Genomic DNA, 12,103 nt, shown 5'->3' with positions numbered 1-12,103 from the left:
CGGAGAAGTTTTAGCAATTGGCAACTTTAAGGGCTATGCTCAGAGTTTTCTCTGTATAGTGGAGATAATTAAGTTGACTAGTGCAGGTGTCATTCAAAATGCAATGGATAGTACTTCACAATTAGACGTCCATAATACTATGTCTCAACTACAAGTTCATAGTACTTGTAAATGGGGGTTAGCTTTCTTGAAATCAAGTTTGCCCAAGACAGTTTCCTTCAATGTCATGGAAGACACAACAGAATATTATCAGAAGAAAAAGACTATAACACAAATGGGATCCAAATTGATAGGAAGCTATAGTAGTAATCAAGAGTATCATAGTGGCATGCTCACAGGTATCGAGGACATTATAGTAACAGATGTTGATGCAGAAAAGGTTTCTTGTGTTGCAAGTGACTCAAATATACTCACTGGTATAGAAGACTTATCTTGTGTTGCAAGTGACTCGAACAGGCTCACTGGTATAGAAGACTTGTCATCATGTGTTGCAAGTGACTCGAACAGGCTCACTGGTATAGAAGATTTATCCTGTGTTGCAAGTGACTCAAACAGGCTCACTGGTATAGAAGACTTGTCTTGTGCTGCAAGTGACTCAAACATGCTTATTGATATAAAAGACAGAAGATGTGTTGAAAATAATAAGATGGGACCACAAAGAAAAATACACGCAAAGATCAATGGGATAAGTGATGCAATAACAGGAATTGATGATATTAGTGACAATGATCATGATGTTACCACTCGAATACAAGGCAAAAGGGGCAGAGAATCTGAGAATATTGTTGCTAGCATGCCAGAGAATATAGATGGGAGAATCTTGAGTTACGAAGGAGAAACAGTTCAACCACAAAATTCAAGAGGCATTGGCAACAAATTGACATCAATGAACATGTCGACCAGATTGCCATTTCCAAGATATTATAAGGTATCAAATAATTCTCAAGCCTACACAGCATTTGATTATAAAGATGAAGATTCAAGGGAAATGGATTCGAGGTTTGATGGTCTTACAACTAGAAAATGCAAGACACTATTTACAAAAAGAAAGTATGTGAGTGTGAAGAGGCGAAGAATCATGGCATCAATTCCAGAACCAAAGAGACATGTGATGCTATCCGAGGAGAATATGGAAAGGATGCTTATGCGAGTTTGTTGCAAGAGACTTTGCATTAGAAAAGTTGGGAAAGATGATTGTGCAGCCATACGCCTTGGTATTTGGAGTAAGACAGCACCTAATAGACATAACTATCTTCTTCAAGAGTTTTCATGCTTTCTTCATCAAGGCACTAATCAAGATTTGAGCACAGGACACTGTAAACCTAGATTGAAACCCATGATTAATGGGAGACCCATTTGCAATCGAGGATATCAATGGTTAACTAGACTATCACATGGCACATATTGGACCATCTGGGCAGAGGTGAAAGAAAAAGTTATTCATACAATTCATGGAAATACCTACAAGCTTAAATGCCATGGAAGCACTATAAATGCAACCGCAACATTAAAGCAAGTTCTCGAAGACCATGCATTACCGCAGCCTCATCTTCAACAAACAATGCTAGATGGACGTGTCGAATGCCAACAACATCTTCCTTTGGGAATGACAAAGAAGGTCGTCCTAGAGACTGTCAATAAAACTTTACAAGACAGAGACGAGAGCATGATTTCACGATCAACCTTGTACAAAATTTGGCGTAGAGATTTTTGCCATGTCAAGACACCATCAAAGCAAAGGATGTCAAAATGTAAGACATGTGATGAATTAAAAAATGCCATTGAACATAGTAAATGTGAGCAGCAGCGAGGAAGATATATTAAATGGCGATCAATCCATTTACGTCATGTGCAGGATGCTCGAAAGTTGTATGCTTCTTAATGAGAGGAAGCTATTTCACATGTCGATAAGTCCATGTGCATCACCATTGATGGCATGGACCAGAATACAACCACTTTGCCACGATATAGACGTATCTTACCAGCATTGGAGGGCAAACGTGGACTAAAAACACACTTGTGTGGAGTATTAGTACATGGATACCGAATCTTTTGTGATGTATGGATTGATAGTTTGCATGACCATGATAGTAACCAGGTTGTTACATCAATCATGAAAGCAATAAGAAAGGTCAGAGATGCTCGCGGATGTTTGCCTAACACATTGCAAATACAAGCTGATAATTGTTGGAGAGAGAACAAGAATAAATATATATTTGCTTTATGCTCTATGTTGGTTGGTTTGAAAATATTTGAAGAAGTGGAAGTTGGCTTTCTTCTTGTTGGCCATACACATGAAGACATAGATCAAATCTTCAGTGTTATCTCTGGTGAGTTGAAGGCAATGGATGTTTTGACAATGGTGGATATGCTATTTCGAATTGGGAAAAAAATTGGAGGTTCTCGTAAGGAAGAATCAGAAGTGGCTATCTTAGAGAGGATGGTAGATTGGAGAGCATTTATAGAGCCACATTTACAAACAGGAGATGATGCCCTAATAGGACACACAAATCCACACTACTTTCGGTTTCACATGCATAACAATATTCCAGTGATGCAATGGAAGCACTACTCAGTAGATGGAGATCATTTATGGAGTGAGTCATATGCTTTATTACAACGAATAATTCCATTGGAGGAAACTAGATTTGTTCTTGCAAAAAACAAATCACTTGACATAGATGAAATGAAAGGCTTGAAAGCCTTCATTAAACATCTTCAAAGTATGATGCAGAAATATCCTGAGTAATCAACTAAGAATTTGGAGACAATTAAATCAACTAAAGCACTTATCCAATCTTTAGAAAGACAAGAAAACTTAATGAGCATTGAATACTCTGAATCCTTTTGGCCGGAACAAGCTAGGTCACCAAGTTTTCCTTTGGATATAAATATGTTAGTAGATATGGAGGAAGTAGAGGAATGCCTTTTACCTCGAAAATATTGTGGCAGGAAGGGAGACAAACCCTTACCAGAGTTTATACCATGTAATGAGATTGAAGAGGGTCTATTTAATGCAGTTTGGGCATCTGATCCGGGTTCAGAGTTGGATGACCAAGGTGGCCCAATTTGGGTTGCAAAGGTTACTAAGATAGAAAGGGATGACAAGGGAACTCCTATAACATTTACAGCTTTATGGTATGAACCAAAGCCATTAAAAAATCTCCCGAGAAGATATACAATAAAACAACTCTATGAGGGATGCTTGCAAAAGAAACGTGAATGGGTTCCAAATAATGAGGGATTAACAGAGGTGGAAGTCAGTAGCATTATTCATTGCTGGAAATCGAGGACACGAAGTTTTAAAAAGAAGCATGGATACAATGTTGAAAAATGTATCACAATCCCTGATCCAAGTCGTGTCCATATTAAACATCATTTGGCAAGACTTGACCCATCAAGCTCAAATACATTACATGAGTTTGATGACTCTGAACGAGATTCAGATGCATAAGATAATGTTTTGTATGCTTTTTTCCATACAAATGGTGTATCTATACACCACCAATAACGAGATTCAGATGCATAAGATAATGTTTTGTATGCTTTTTTCCATACAAATGGTGTATCTATACACCACCAATAAGATAATTTATTGTATGGTTTGTTTTTTAAAAAAGGGTGTATCTATACACCACTTATGTATTGAATTCAACAAACTCTTTTTTTTTTTTTAAATGGTGTATCTATACACCACTTATATGTTGAATTCAACAAACTCTTTTCATATGGTGTCATATTTTCACTTCATAGTGTTAAAATTGAACTTGAGTTAGGAGACTACTATTATTATTATTATAGTTATTGGATGGAGGCACCATGCATGAGTTTGGGAATTATAGCTTCAGCGAGCCATTTTTTTTAAAATTAGAGGTTACCACTTGACTTTTTACTAGCTTAATAAGGCCATATTTGTATATAAGTGACCCATTAAGTGCTCAAAAAACCCAATTTTTTAGCTCACTAAGTGAAGTTGAGTGGAAAGGATATGCTCCAAAAAAAAGTCCAAACCAAGAGAGAAAGTCCAAAAATTTTGAATAGTGTGTTATTGGTGTCAAAAGTTTGTATGCCCTTATAAAAATTAATGTTTGAAACATTCGCTAGGATTTGAAACTTCTATTTTGAAGTTTTCCCAAGATCTACATCTTTTACTGTACTATATTCTATCAATATTGTGAAACTTAAAAAACTAGCTTTCACCAGGATTTTATATTGACATATAAATATACCTTCGATAAAAACATCCATGCTAGCTTGTATATTTTGGCAAATGCTTTGGTGTTTGAAAAGAGGCCATATAGGAATGTTGTTTGGCTAAGTTGGGGCTGAATTGAATCTTTGTAATTTAAATAATTTGACCAATCAGGTGACTTGCCAAATTAGCAAGGTGGTTGATGAAACCAAGATGGTGGTTAAGAAGACCAACAAATTTGTTAGTAGAACCAATGATGTGGTTACTTTGACAAGCAAGATGGCTTACTTGTAAGTCTAAGCAACCATGTCTATAAGCTATGGGAGTTCTACAGGGTATGCTTCATTATATTACATCTATGGGTATCAAAGAAAATAAGCACGCTTTTGGGAGGCATTGCAAAGTCTCTTCTACATCATTTGATAGTATAGCATGTTTGGAAGAGATTTCAAGGCCTTTGCCTTTGTCACCCCCATTAGGGTGTAACCCCCAAGGGAAACCATAAGCTCTTAGTAGAATTACTATGGAATGCTTGAAGACTTAGAGTTTCTAGAGATTTGAACCGTTGACTTATGTATGTGCAAACCACTAGGCCAACTCCTTGGACCTATGTCAAAAGAATTTCCGCATAGAAATTTCTATTTGAGATTGGATTTTTGGAATTATTTACTCCCATTATGGCCCAAATGGTTGTTCAATTTTTTTGGGATTACATGGCTTGCTGCTGGAAAAAAGAACTTTTCTCTGGGTTGGCATACAGTTGGTTCTCATGTAAGAGAGAAAACAAGATCCAAGTGTTTCTCATGTTCCTCCCGACTCTTGCTATAAATCATGATATCATCAAAGAAAACTACCACAAAATCTTGATAGGGTAGGAAGATACGATTCATCATATGACTAAATGTGATAGGTGCATTCATCAATCCAAAAGTCATAACAAGAAATTCATATTCAAGACCAGTTTGGGTTCTAAAAGGAGTCTTGAAAATATCGGGCTCAGTCACTCTCACTTGATGATATTCTAACTTAAGATCGATCTTGCTAAATATTGTGGATCCTTTCAACTTGTCAAGTAGATCATCAACTCTCGGAATGGGGTATCGATTTTTCATTGTGATTTTATTTAAGGCATGATAATCGATGCACATTCGGAAAGTTCCATTTTTCTTCTTGACAAGGAGAATGGGTGCCCCAAATGGTGAGCTATTAGGTCGAATTAGGCCTCTAGCCAAAAGATCTTCTATTTGGAATTGAATCTCTTGCTGCTCAATATGCTTGTGTCTATATGGTGATTTACACGGTGGTGCACTACTTGGAATAAGGTCAATCTTATGATCCTCAAGTCTAGATTGAGGTAGGCCAGGGGGTAAGTCTTCCATAAAGCAGGACTTCATCATAGGTAGCTAGAAAAGGATCCAAAGCCTCTTGCTTAGTTTTCTTAGTCTCAGGACTAGCCTCAATCTAATTGACCATAACCAGATATGTCTTCTCACGTTTGCGCAAAGCTCTTTTAACTTGGGTATGTGATAATATAGGCCAAGAGGGAAGATTCTTGTCGCATTCTAGAGTCATAGTCTCAGTGCCTTGAGTCACAGTAATGGTGCATTCAAGATAACTAGGTTTGGCATTATGATCGACGTGCCAAGGCATCCCTAAAATGAGATCTTGCTCATGCAAAGGAGCGATTAAGAAATCACGGCTCTCAACTAATGGCCCTTAAGTCACCTCAAGATCCTTAACCATTTGCAAACAATTATAATTCGATCCTTGAAAAGCTGATTTGACTTTATATTTTGTTTTGATGGTTGCGAGCCCTAGCTTTTCAACTAAACATTGCGAAATGAAATCATGGGTGCTTCCATCATCAAATAAGACACTATGTTCTTTTTCGTGCAATAACAAGAAGTACGAAAATAAGATGCACTTTTACCTAAATAACACTCACCTAAAGGGGTGTAGTCGGCATCTTCAGTGTCATTGTCCTCATCCTCGCCCTCTTGCTTGAAAGATTTATCATGGGATCCATCATCAATGTAGTTGATCCATGCGGAGTTATTGCAGTGACTATTATCATTGGTATGTCCATTGGTTCTCCTTCCATTGCCTCCATTGTTGTTGGTAGCATTCTTTGCTTGGGTACCTGTCTTGTGTATAGCAAGTGGATTCTTTGGACATTCATAAGAGTAGTGTCCCTTCTCTTGCATTCGTAACATGTGACAAGTTCTTTGGTTCTTCTATTAATAAGTGACTTAGTAGGTTTCCAATTAGACTTACCATCATATCTACCAACTTTAACTCTTACACCCTCCTGCTTGAAGTATGAAGTATGCTTCTTTGCTCGAGGTGTGCGAGTAGCAAAGCTTCTTCCCTGCTTTCTTTCTTACTCTAATGCCAAATCCATAGCATCAAAAGCTGTAGATGGTCGAAGCATACGTAGATTAGCACGAATAGTAGGGCATAAACCCTCAACAAAGGTATGGCATTGCTCCTTTCGGGACACTTTCTCAATATTTTTCAATTTAAGTAGAGAGGAAAGCTATTTCTTGGTGTATGCGTCCACACTCTCATTATCCAACTGCCTCAATCTTTGCCATTGCCTGCAAGTATCCTCTTCAAATTGTGTAGGTAGGAAGTGCTTCTTGATTTTATCTTTGAATGCTTCCCATGTCTTTGGAACATGAGTGCTTTCGGCAACCACACTCCACCATAATTGTGCATTGCTTGTCATGTGACTTCCAACAAGTTTTACATTCTCGATCTCTTCGTACCGTTCTCCCAAAAAGTATTGATTGAAAGAACTAATCCATGCAAGTAAAGCTTGTCCATCTCTTTTACCATCATATTTTGGAAAAGAAAAGTTTTGCGATTAATCTTACCAAACTTCTTCTTATTGTGAAGCTTGAGTGCTTTCAAGATGGCCTTTCCCACGTTTTCTTCATCACTAGACTCATGTGAAGGAGTAGTGTCATGATGTCATCGTAGTGAAGTCTTCACATGTCGCTTCTTCTTCCTTTGATGTCTCGTCTTGCTTCTTCCACGCTCACTATCACTGGTGTCTGATGATTTGTTGCTTTCACTTTTTTCATCATCTCTGTCCTTCATACACTTCTTTGTGACTTCAAACATCTCTTTTAACACTCAATTTGCACGTTCTTTGTTGGCTTTATGCATGTCGCACATGTTGCACATGTACTTGTTGGCTCTTTCCTACTGCTTTCGTCTATTTGCAGGTTTCCGAGGCTTTTTGTCACCTACAGATATATTGGGATTGTCGTTGTAGTATATGTGTAGCTTAGGACCTCGAGTCATGTTCCGGTGAGAGACGTAGGCTTAAGTGTGGTAAGCAAACAAAGTGCAAGCATGTGTAAAAGGCACGTAAACCATCGTAGTTGGGGTAATGAAGGCTTTCGCCTTCATTGGGGGTTGTAGGGTTTAGGAGGAGTTTAAGGGTTCAAAAGGAGGTTCCAGGGTTTAGAAAGAGTTCAAGGGTTCAGAATGAGAATCCAGGGTTTAGAAAGAGTTCAGGGTTAGAAAGAGTTCCAGGGTTTAGAAAGAGGTTCCAAGGTTTAGAAGGAGTCCAGGGTTAGAAGGAGGATCCAGGGTTCAGAGTAGAGTACATGGTGGAGAACTCGTCTCCCTCGTAGATCATGGAGTTTAAGGGTTTAGGAAAGCATAGGAGTGGGAGAGGAAGAAGGTGTAAGAGCATGGGTGAAGGAAGAGAGAGAGGAGGAAGGAGAAGGAGGGAAGAGGAGGAGGGAGGAGGAGGAGGAGGAGGAGGAGGAGGAGGAGGAGGAGGAGGAGGAGGAGGGAGGAGGAGGAGAAGGAGGAAGGAGAAGGAGGGAGGAGGAGAGGGAGAGGGTGGGTTGCAGGGTTGGAGGAGAGGGGAGAAGGGTTGCAAGGTTAGGACATGCTTTTGGACGTGCAGTGCAAGGAAGCATGGACACTTGAGACAAATGCTTGGAATACCAATGTAGACTCAACACAATGCCCCAAGAGTGTGGGCTTCATTCCATTATGAGGTATTTATACAAGTTGGAGAGCTTCTCTCTCTGCATGTAACACAAAGTCATATCACAAAGTTGTTACACAAAGTTGTATCACAAAGTTGTAACACAAACTTGTGTCACAAAGTCGTAACACATTCTCTCTCTTCATGCAGAAGTTGTAACATAAACTTGTAACACAAAGTTGTTACACAAAGTCGTAACATAAACTTGTAACACAAACTTGTAACATAAAGTTGTTACACAAAGTCGTAACATAAAGTTGTGTCTAGAAGTTGTAACACAAAGTTGTAACACAAAATTGTATCACAAAGTTGTAACACCTTCTCTTTCTTCATAAGTTCATGTTGGCACAGAGTCAACATACTCCCGCATCCATTTGATTACCCGTCCTCGGGTTATGGCTTATGGCAATCACGTACCTGGGTTGCCATGTTTTTAGTCCAGTGGCTGTGGAACTTGTGTCGTGCCAGTCGATCCTGCTGTAGAGCCTTAGCACCATACAATTTTTGCGCAGTTTCCAGGTAGCCTGTATCTACCATTTGCTCGAACAGAGATATGTGGCGTGCCTCCAAGAAGATCACCCTTTGATAGAGTCGGCTGGTAATCTGAGCATCAATCCGTTCATTGGGATTAAAGCTGAGTGGAGGCAAATGGGAATCAAGGTAACATGGGACCTCCAGAATTAATGCTAATGTTTTGCAGAATATGGCACTTTGGCGAAGGAAGCGATCAATGTTGCCGCGCATTGTTTGTTCATGCTGCTGAAGTGCTCGGATCATGGTGCCTTGGATATTCCATTCTACACCAGAGTAGGGTTCGATCATTGGCCAATTAATGACTCGATCTTCAGCCAAAGTGTGTATGTTGGCTTCCCATCTTTTATGCCGTGGAACTGCATAGAACTTGGGATGGGTTCTGAGACATGGAGGTGCCCGTAAGTACTCCTTTAAGAAGCTTACATCAAAGAGCTTGGGACGGCGCCAATCAGGTTGTGGATCCAATTTGCTAATCCAACCTCACTTATTTGATGCTGACGAAGGTTGGTAGGAAAGCTACCCAGGGTCCATCCACCGCGAGTTTTCATATCAGGATATTTGCTCCAAAATTCCTTGATGGGGTTATGGGGAAGTGGTATCTCATCAAAATCATACCCATCATTGGAACTTGGCATGGGTGTATGAATTGGATTATCCGGATCCTGATATTCAAAATCAAATACTGCATCATTTTTTACTGATGGAAGCACCAGAAGTGTCGGAGGTGATGACGGGGCCGGGAGAGCAGGGGACATGGGGGAGAAATATGGCTGAGTGATAGTGGCGAAAGGGGGAGCAGAGGGGAGGGGGGGAAGAAATGGGCAAATGGTTTGAGCAGCTTGGTAATCCTCAAGGGTAGGATTAGCAAGGGAGGGGAAAAAGCTAGGTGTGAGGGGCTCGTAAGTTTGTGACTGTTGGGTAAGTTGAAAATGGTGAGAGGCATGAGCAAAGAGACGATGGAGGGAATAGATGTTAGGATGGAGCTCGGGGAAGGTTAAGAGGGTGGTAGCAGCAAGGGGAAGTGAGGTTATGATGTTGGCAGAAAGAGTGGTTAGATATGGGAAGTTGGATGTGAGATAGGCCTTGTCATCGTCCGACACTTCTTTTTACTGGTGCGATGGGATGATCAGCTGCATGGGTTGGATGTCGGTTATGTCATTCCGTGCAAATAATAGGGATGGCCTTTGCAGCAACGGCAACAAACCTGCAATAACCCTGAGGGGAGGACTACCCATGAGGCAGGCATATGCAATGAAAGCATCCGTCCTGAGAGTTATAAACCCGGCATGTGTAGACAGGTAGAAGATATTCTTCTCATCTTTAGACAAGTCTTGGCAAATTATGCGCAGGGTTTTAATCCCGATGGATCGTTTCTAGTTGATTGTTGGATGAGCAGATATGATCCTGAGTTGGAGTTGCTTCCATTGGATAAGCACGCGTGCGTGGAGGTGATCTTCCATTTGTAGAGCAGCAACAAGCTCTTCATACACCACGGTTGTGCATTGTAGTGGGCCGTCATTGGTGTTGTCTTCCAATGCCTCATTGTTGCGCACTAGCAATTGGAGTTCAAGCTTGGAGATGGCTATTTTTTGGGAGTGCATCTCATTCATCTTTTCCTTGTACTGATGATAGATGGTTGTGTATGCCTCTTTAAGCTTTTTCATTTGCAAGGTGACCTTTGCCTGTTGAGGAATGTCTTCAGTGGTATTGGACCATTGGTCCAAGAACTGGGCTTGTGAAGTGCTGGCCTCTTGAACAGTAGCAAGTTGGTCTTTTAGGAGTCGGCATTCCCTTGTAAGCTCATCAATGCTAAAGGCACGTACTGCCAAAGATTGTTGCATGTCTTCAAGCTTGTCCTTGCAATCCTGGAGCTCTTCTTCTTTGTGAATGAGAGTGAGTCGAGCTTGTGCCACTTCCTCTATTTGTTGCGCATGTGCAGTTGTCAGGGAGTTATAGGAGGTCTGTAGGATTGCCATTGCTTCTACTGCCGCAGTCAGCTGTGTTTGACTTTGGTGGAGGCTGGAGGTCACATCCCTTACGGCCTTCTCTTGAGCTTGGAGAGTCTGGTTCATGCGCACTTCTTCTACCTCCTTCTCATCTATCTGTGCCCGAAGTGCCTTGACCTCTATGGCGATTGCTTGGAATCGGTCTTCGATTTCTGATGCTGTCTGCCTTTCCAATTCTCTTGCATATGCTTCCTTAGCCAAGCTAGTGAAGAGTTCTGACATTTGGATCATTTGGCTAGCTTGATGTTGGAGAATGACAGACGGTGATGAGGTCTGGCGATATTGCTGATACAAGTTGTGCCCATGTAGCCATCCCGAGGATTAGTACTTGGGGGAGGTTGTTCCAATGGCATTTCAGTTCCTTGTGTACAATAGTCATACTGCTGATCTGGCACGAGTTCTCCTTGGGGATCATCGACTGGCATGGCGTCGATGGGCGGTTCGAGTGCTGATGTGGTCTCAAGCTCTGGTGCTGATCGTTCCTCAGGTTCGGGTGCCAACCTTCTCTTGAGCTCAGGTTGGTGCTGTTGGTGGAGACTTAGTGGTTGCAGTTGTGCACCGAGCTGAAGCATTTCTTGGGGCAATTCTGCAATCCTGCTTTCCAGAATAGGAACTTCTGTTAAGGCATCTGTACTTATCAATGTGATAGTTGGAGCAGTTGAATGGCTCCCATACTAGTGAGAAGGGTATGTCCAACTCCTCAATTGGCTTTGGAGACTGGGGCAAAGTCATTTCTCTTTCTTGTAGTTCTTTTTTGATGGTTATAGCCAATAAGTGCGGAATTTTACATTTCTGGCCTGAAGAACCATCGAGTTTTTTGGTAAAGAAAATGACGAAGTGTTGGACCCAGTCTTGTTTGAGCTTCCTACTCAGCAAAACAAATGTGCGGAGTGGAAGGGAGCATTCCTTGCCGTTTTTTATTCCCAGGATGGTGGATAGAAATTGTGCTGCTTCTTTGAGGCGAGGGTCAAGGATTGTGCGAAGCAAGATGCCATCTCTATGGATCAGGGTACCCTTGGTGAGGAGAGACTGTACTTCGATAAACTTTGCATCCGCAGACCTTTTAGGGTATTTGCCACCTTGCTTTGGCAGAGAGAAAGCCCTTTGAATGACTGTACTATCGAGGATAATGTTCAGTGGGCTCTACTGTACAGTGATTGTACCGTACTTGCCATCCGTTGCATTGCTGGAGTAGTAAGAGTGGAGAAAGTCCTTGATGTAGGTGGTCATGATAGGACTGTCCTCCAAGGATTTGAGGCTCTCATGCAAATGGCCTAGACCCCGTTGCTCTAAGTAAGATGTTGCTTCCTGGGAAAGAGCATAAGTCGAGGTGGGTGGCCAGACAAGTTCCAATGATTGGGC

This window comes from Dipteris shenzhenensis, chromosome 29, assembly GCF_047967505.1.
Source record: "Dipteris shenzhenensis isolate YYH24624 ecotype China chromosome 29, Dip_SZ_1.0, whole genome shotgun sequence".
Taxonomy (NCBI): domain Eukaryota; kingdom Viridiplantae; phylum Streptophyta; class Polypodiopsida; order Gleicheniales; family Dipteridaceae; genus Dipteris; species Dipteris shenzhenensis.
This window is presented reverse-complemented; position numbering follows the sequence as displayed.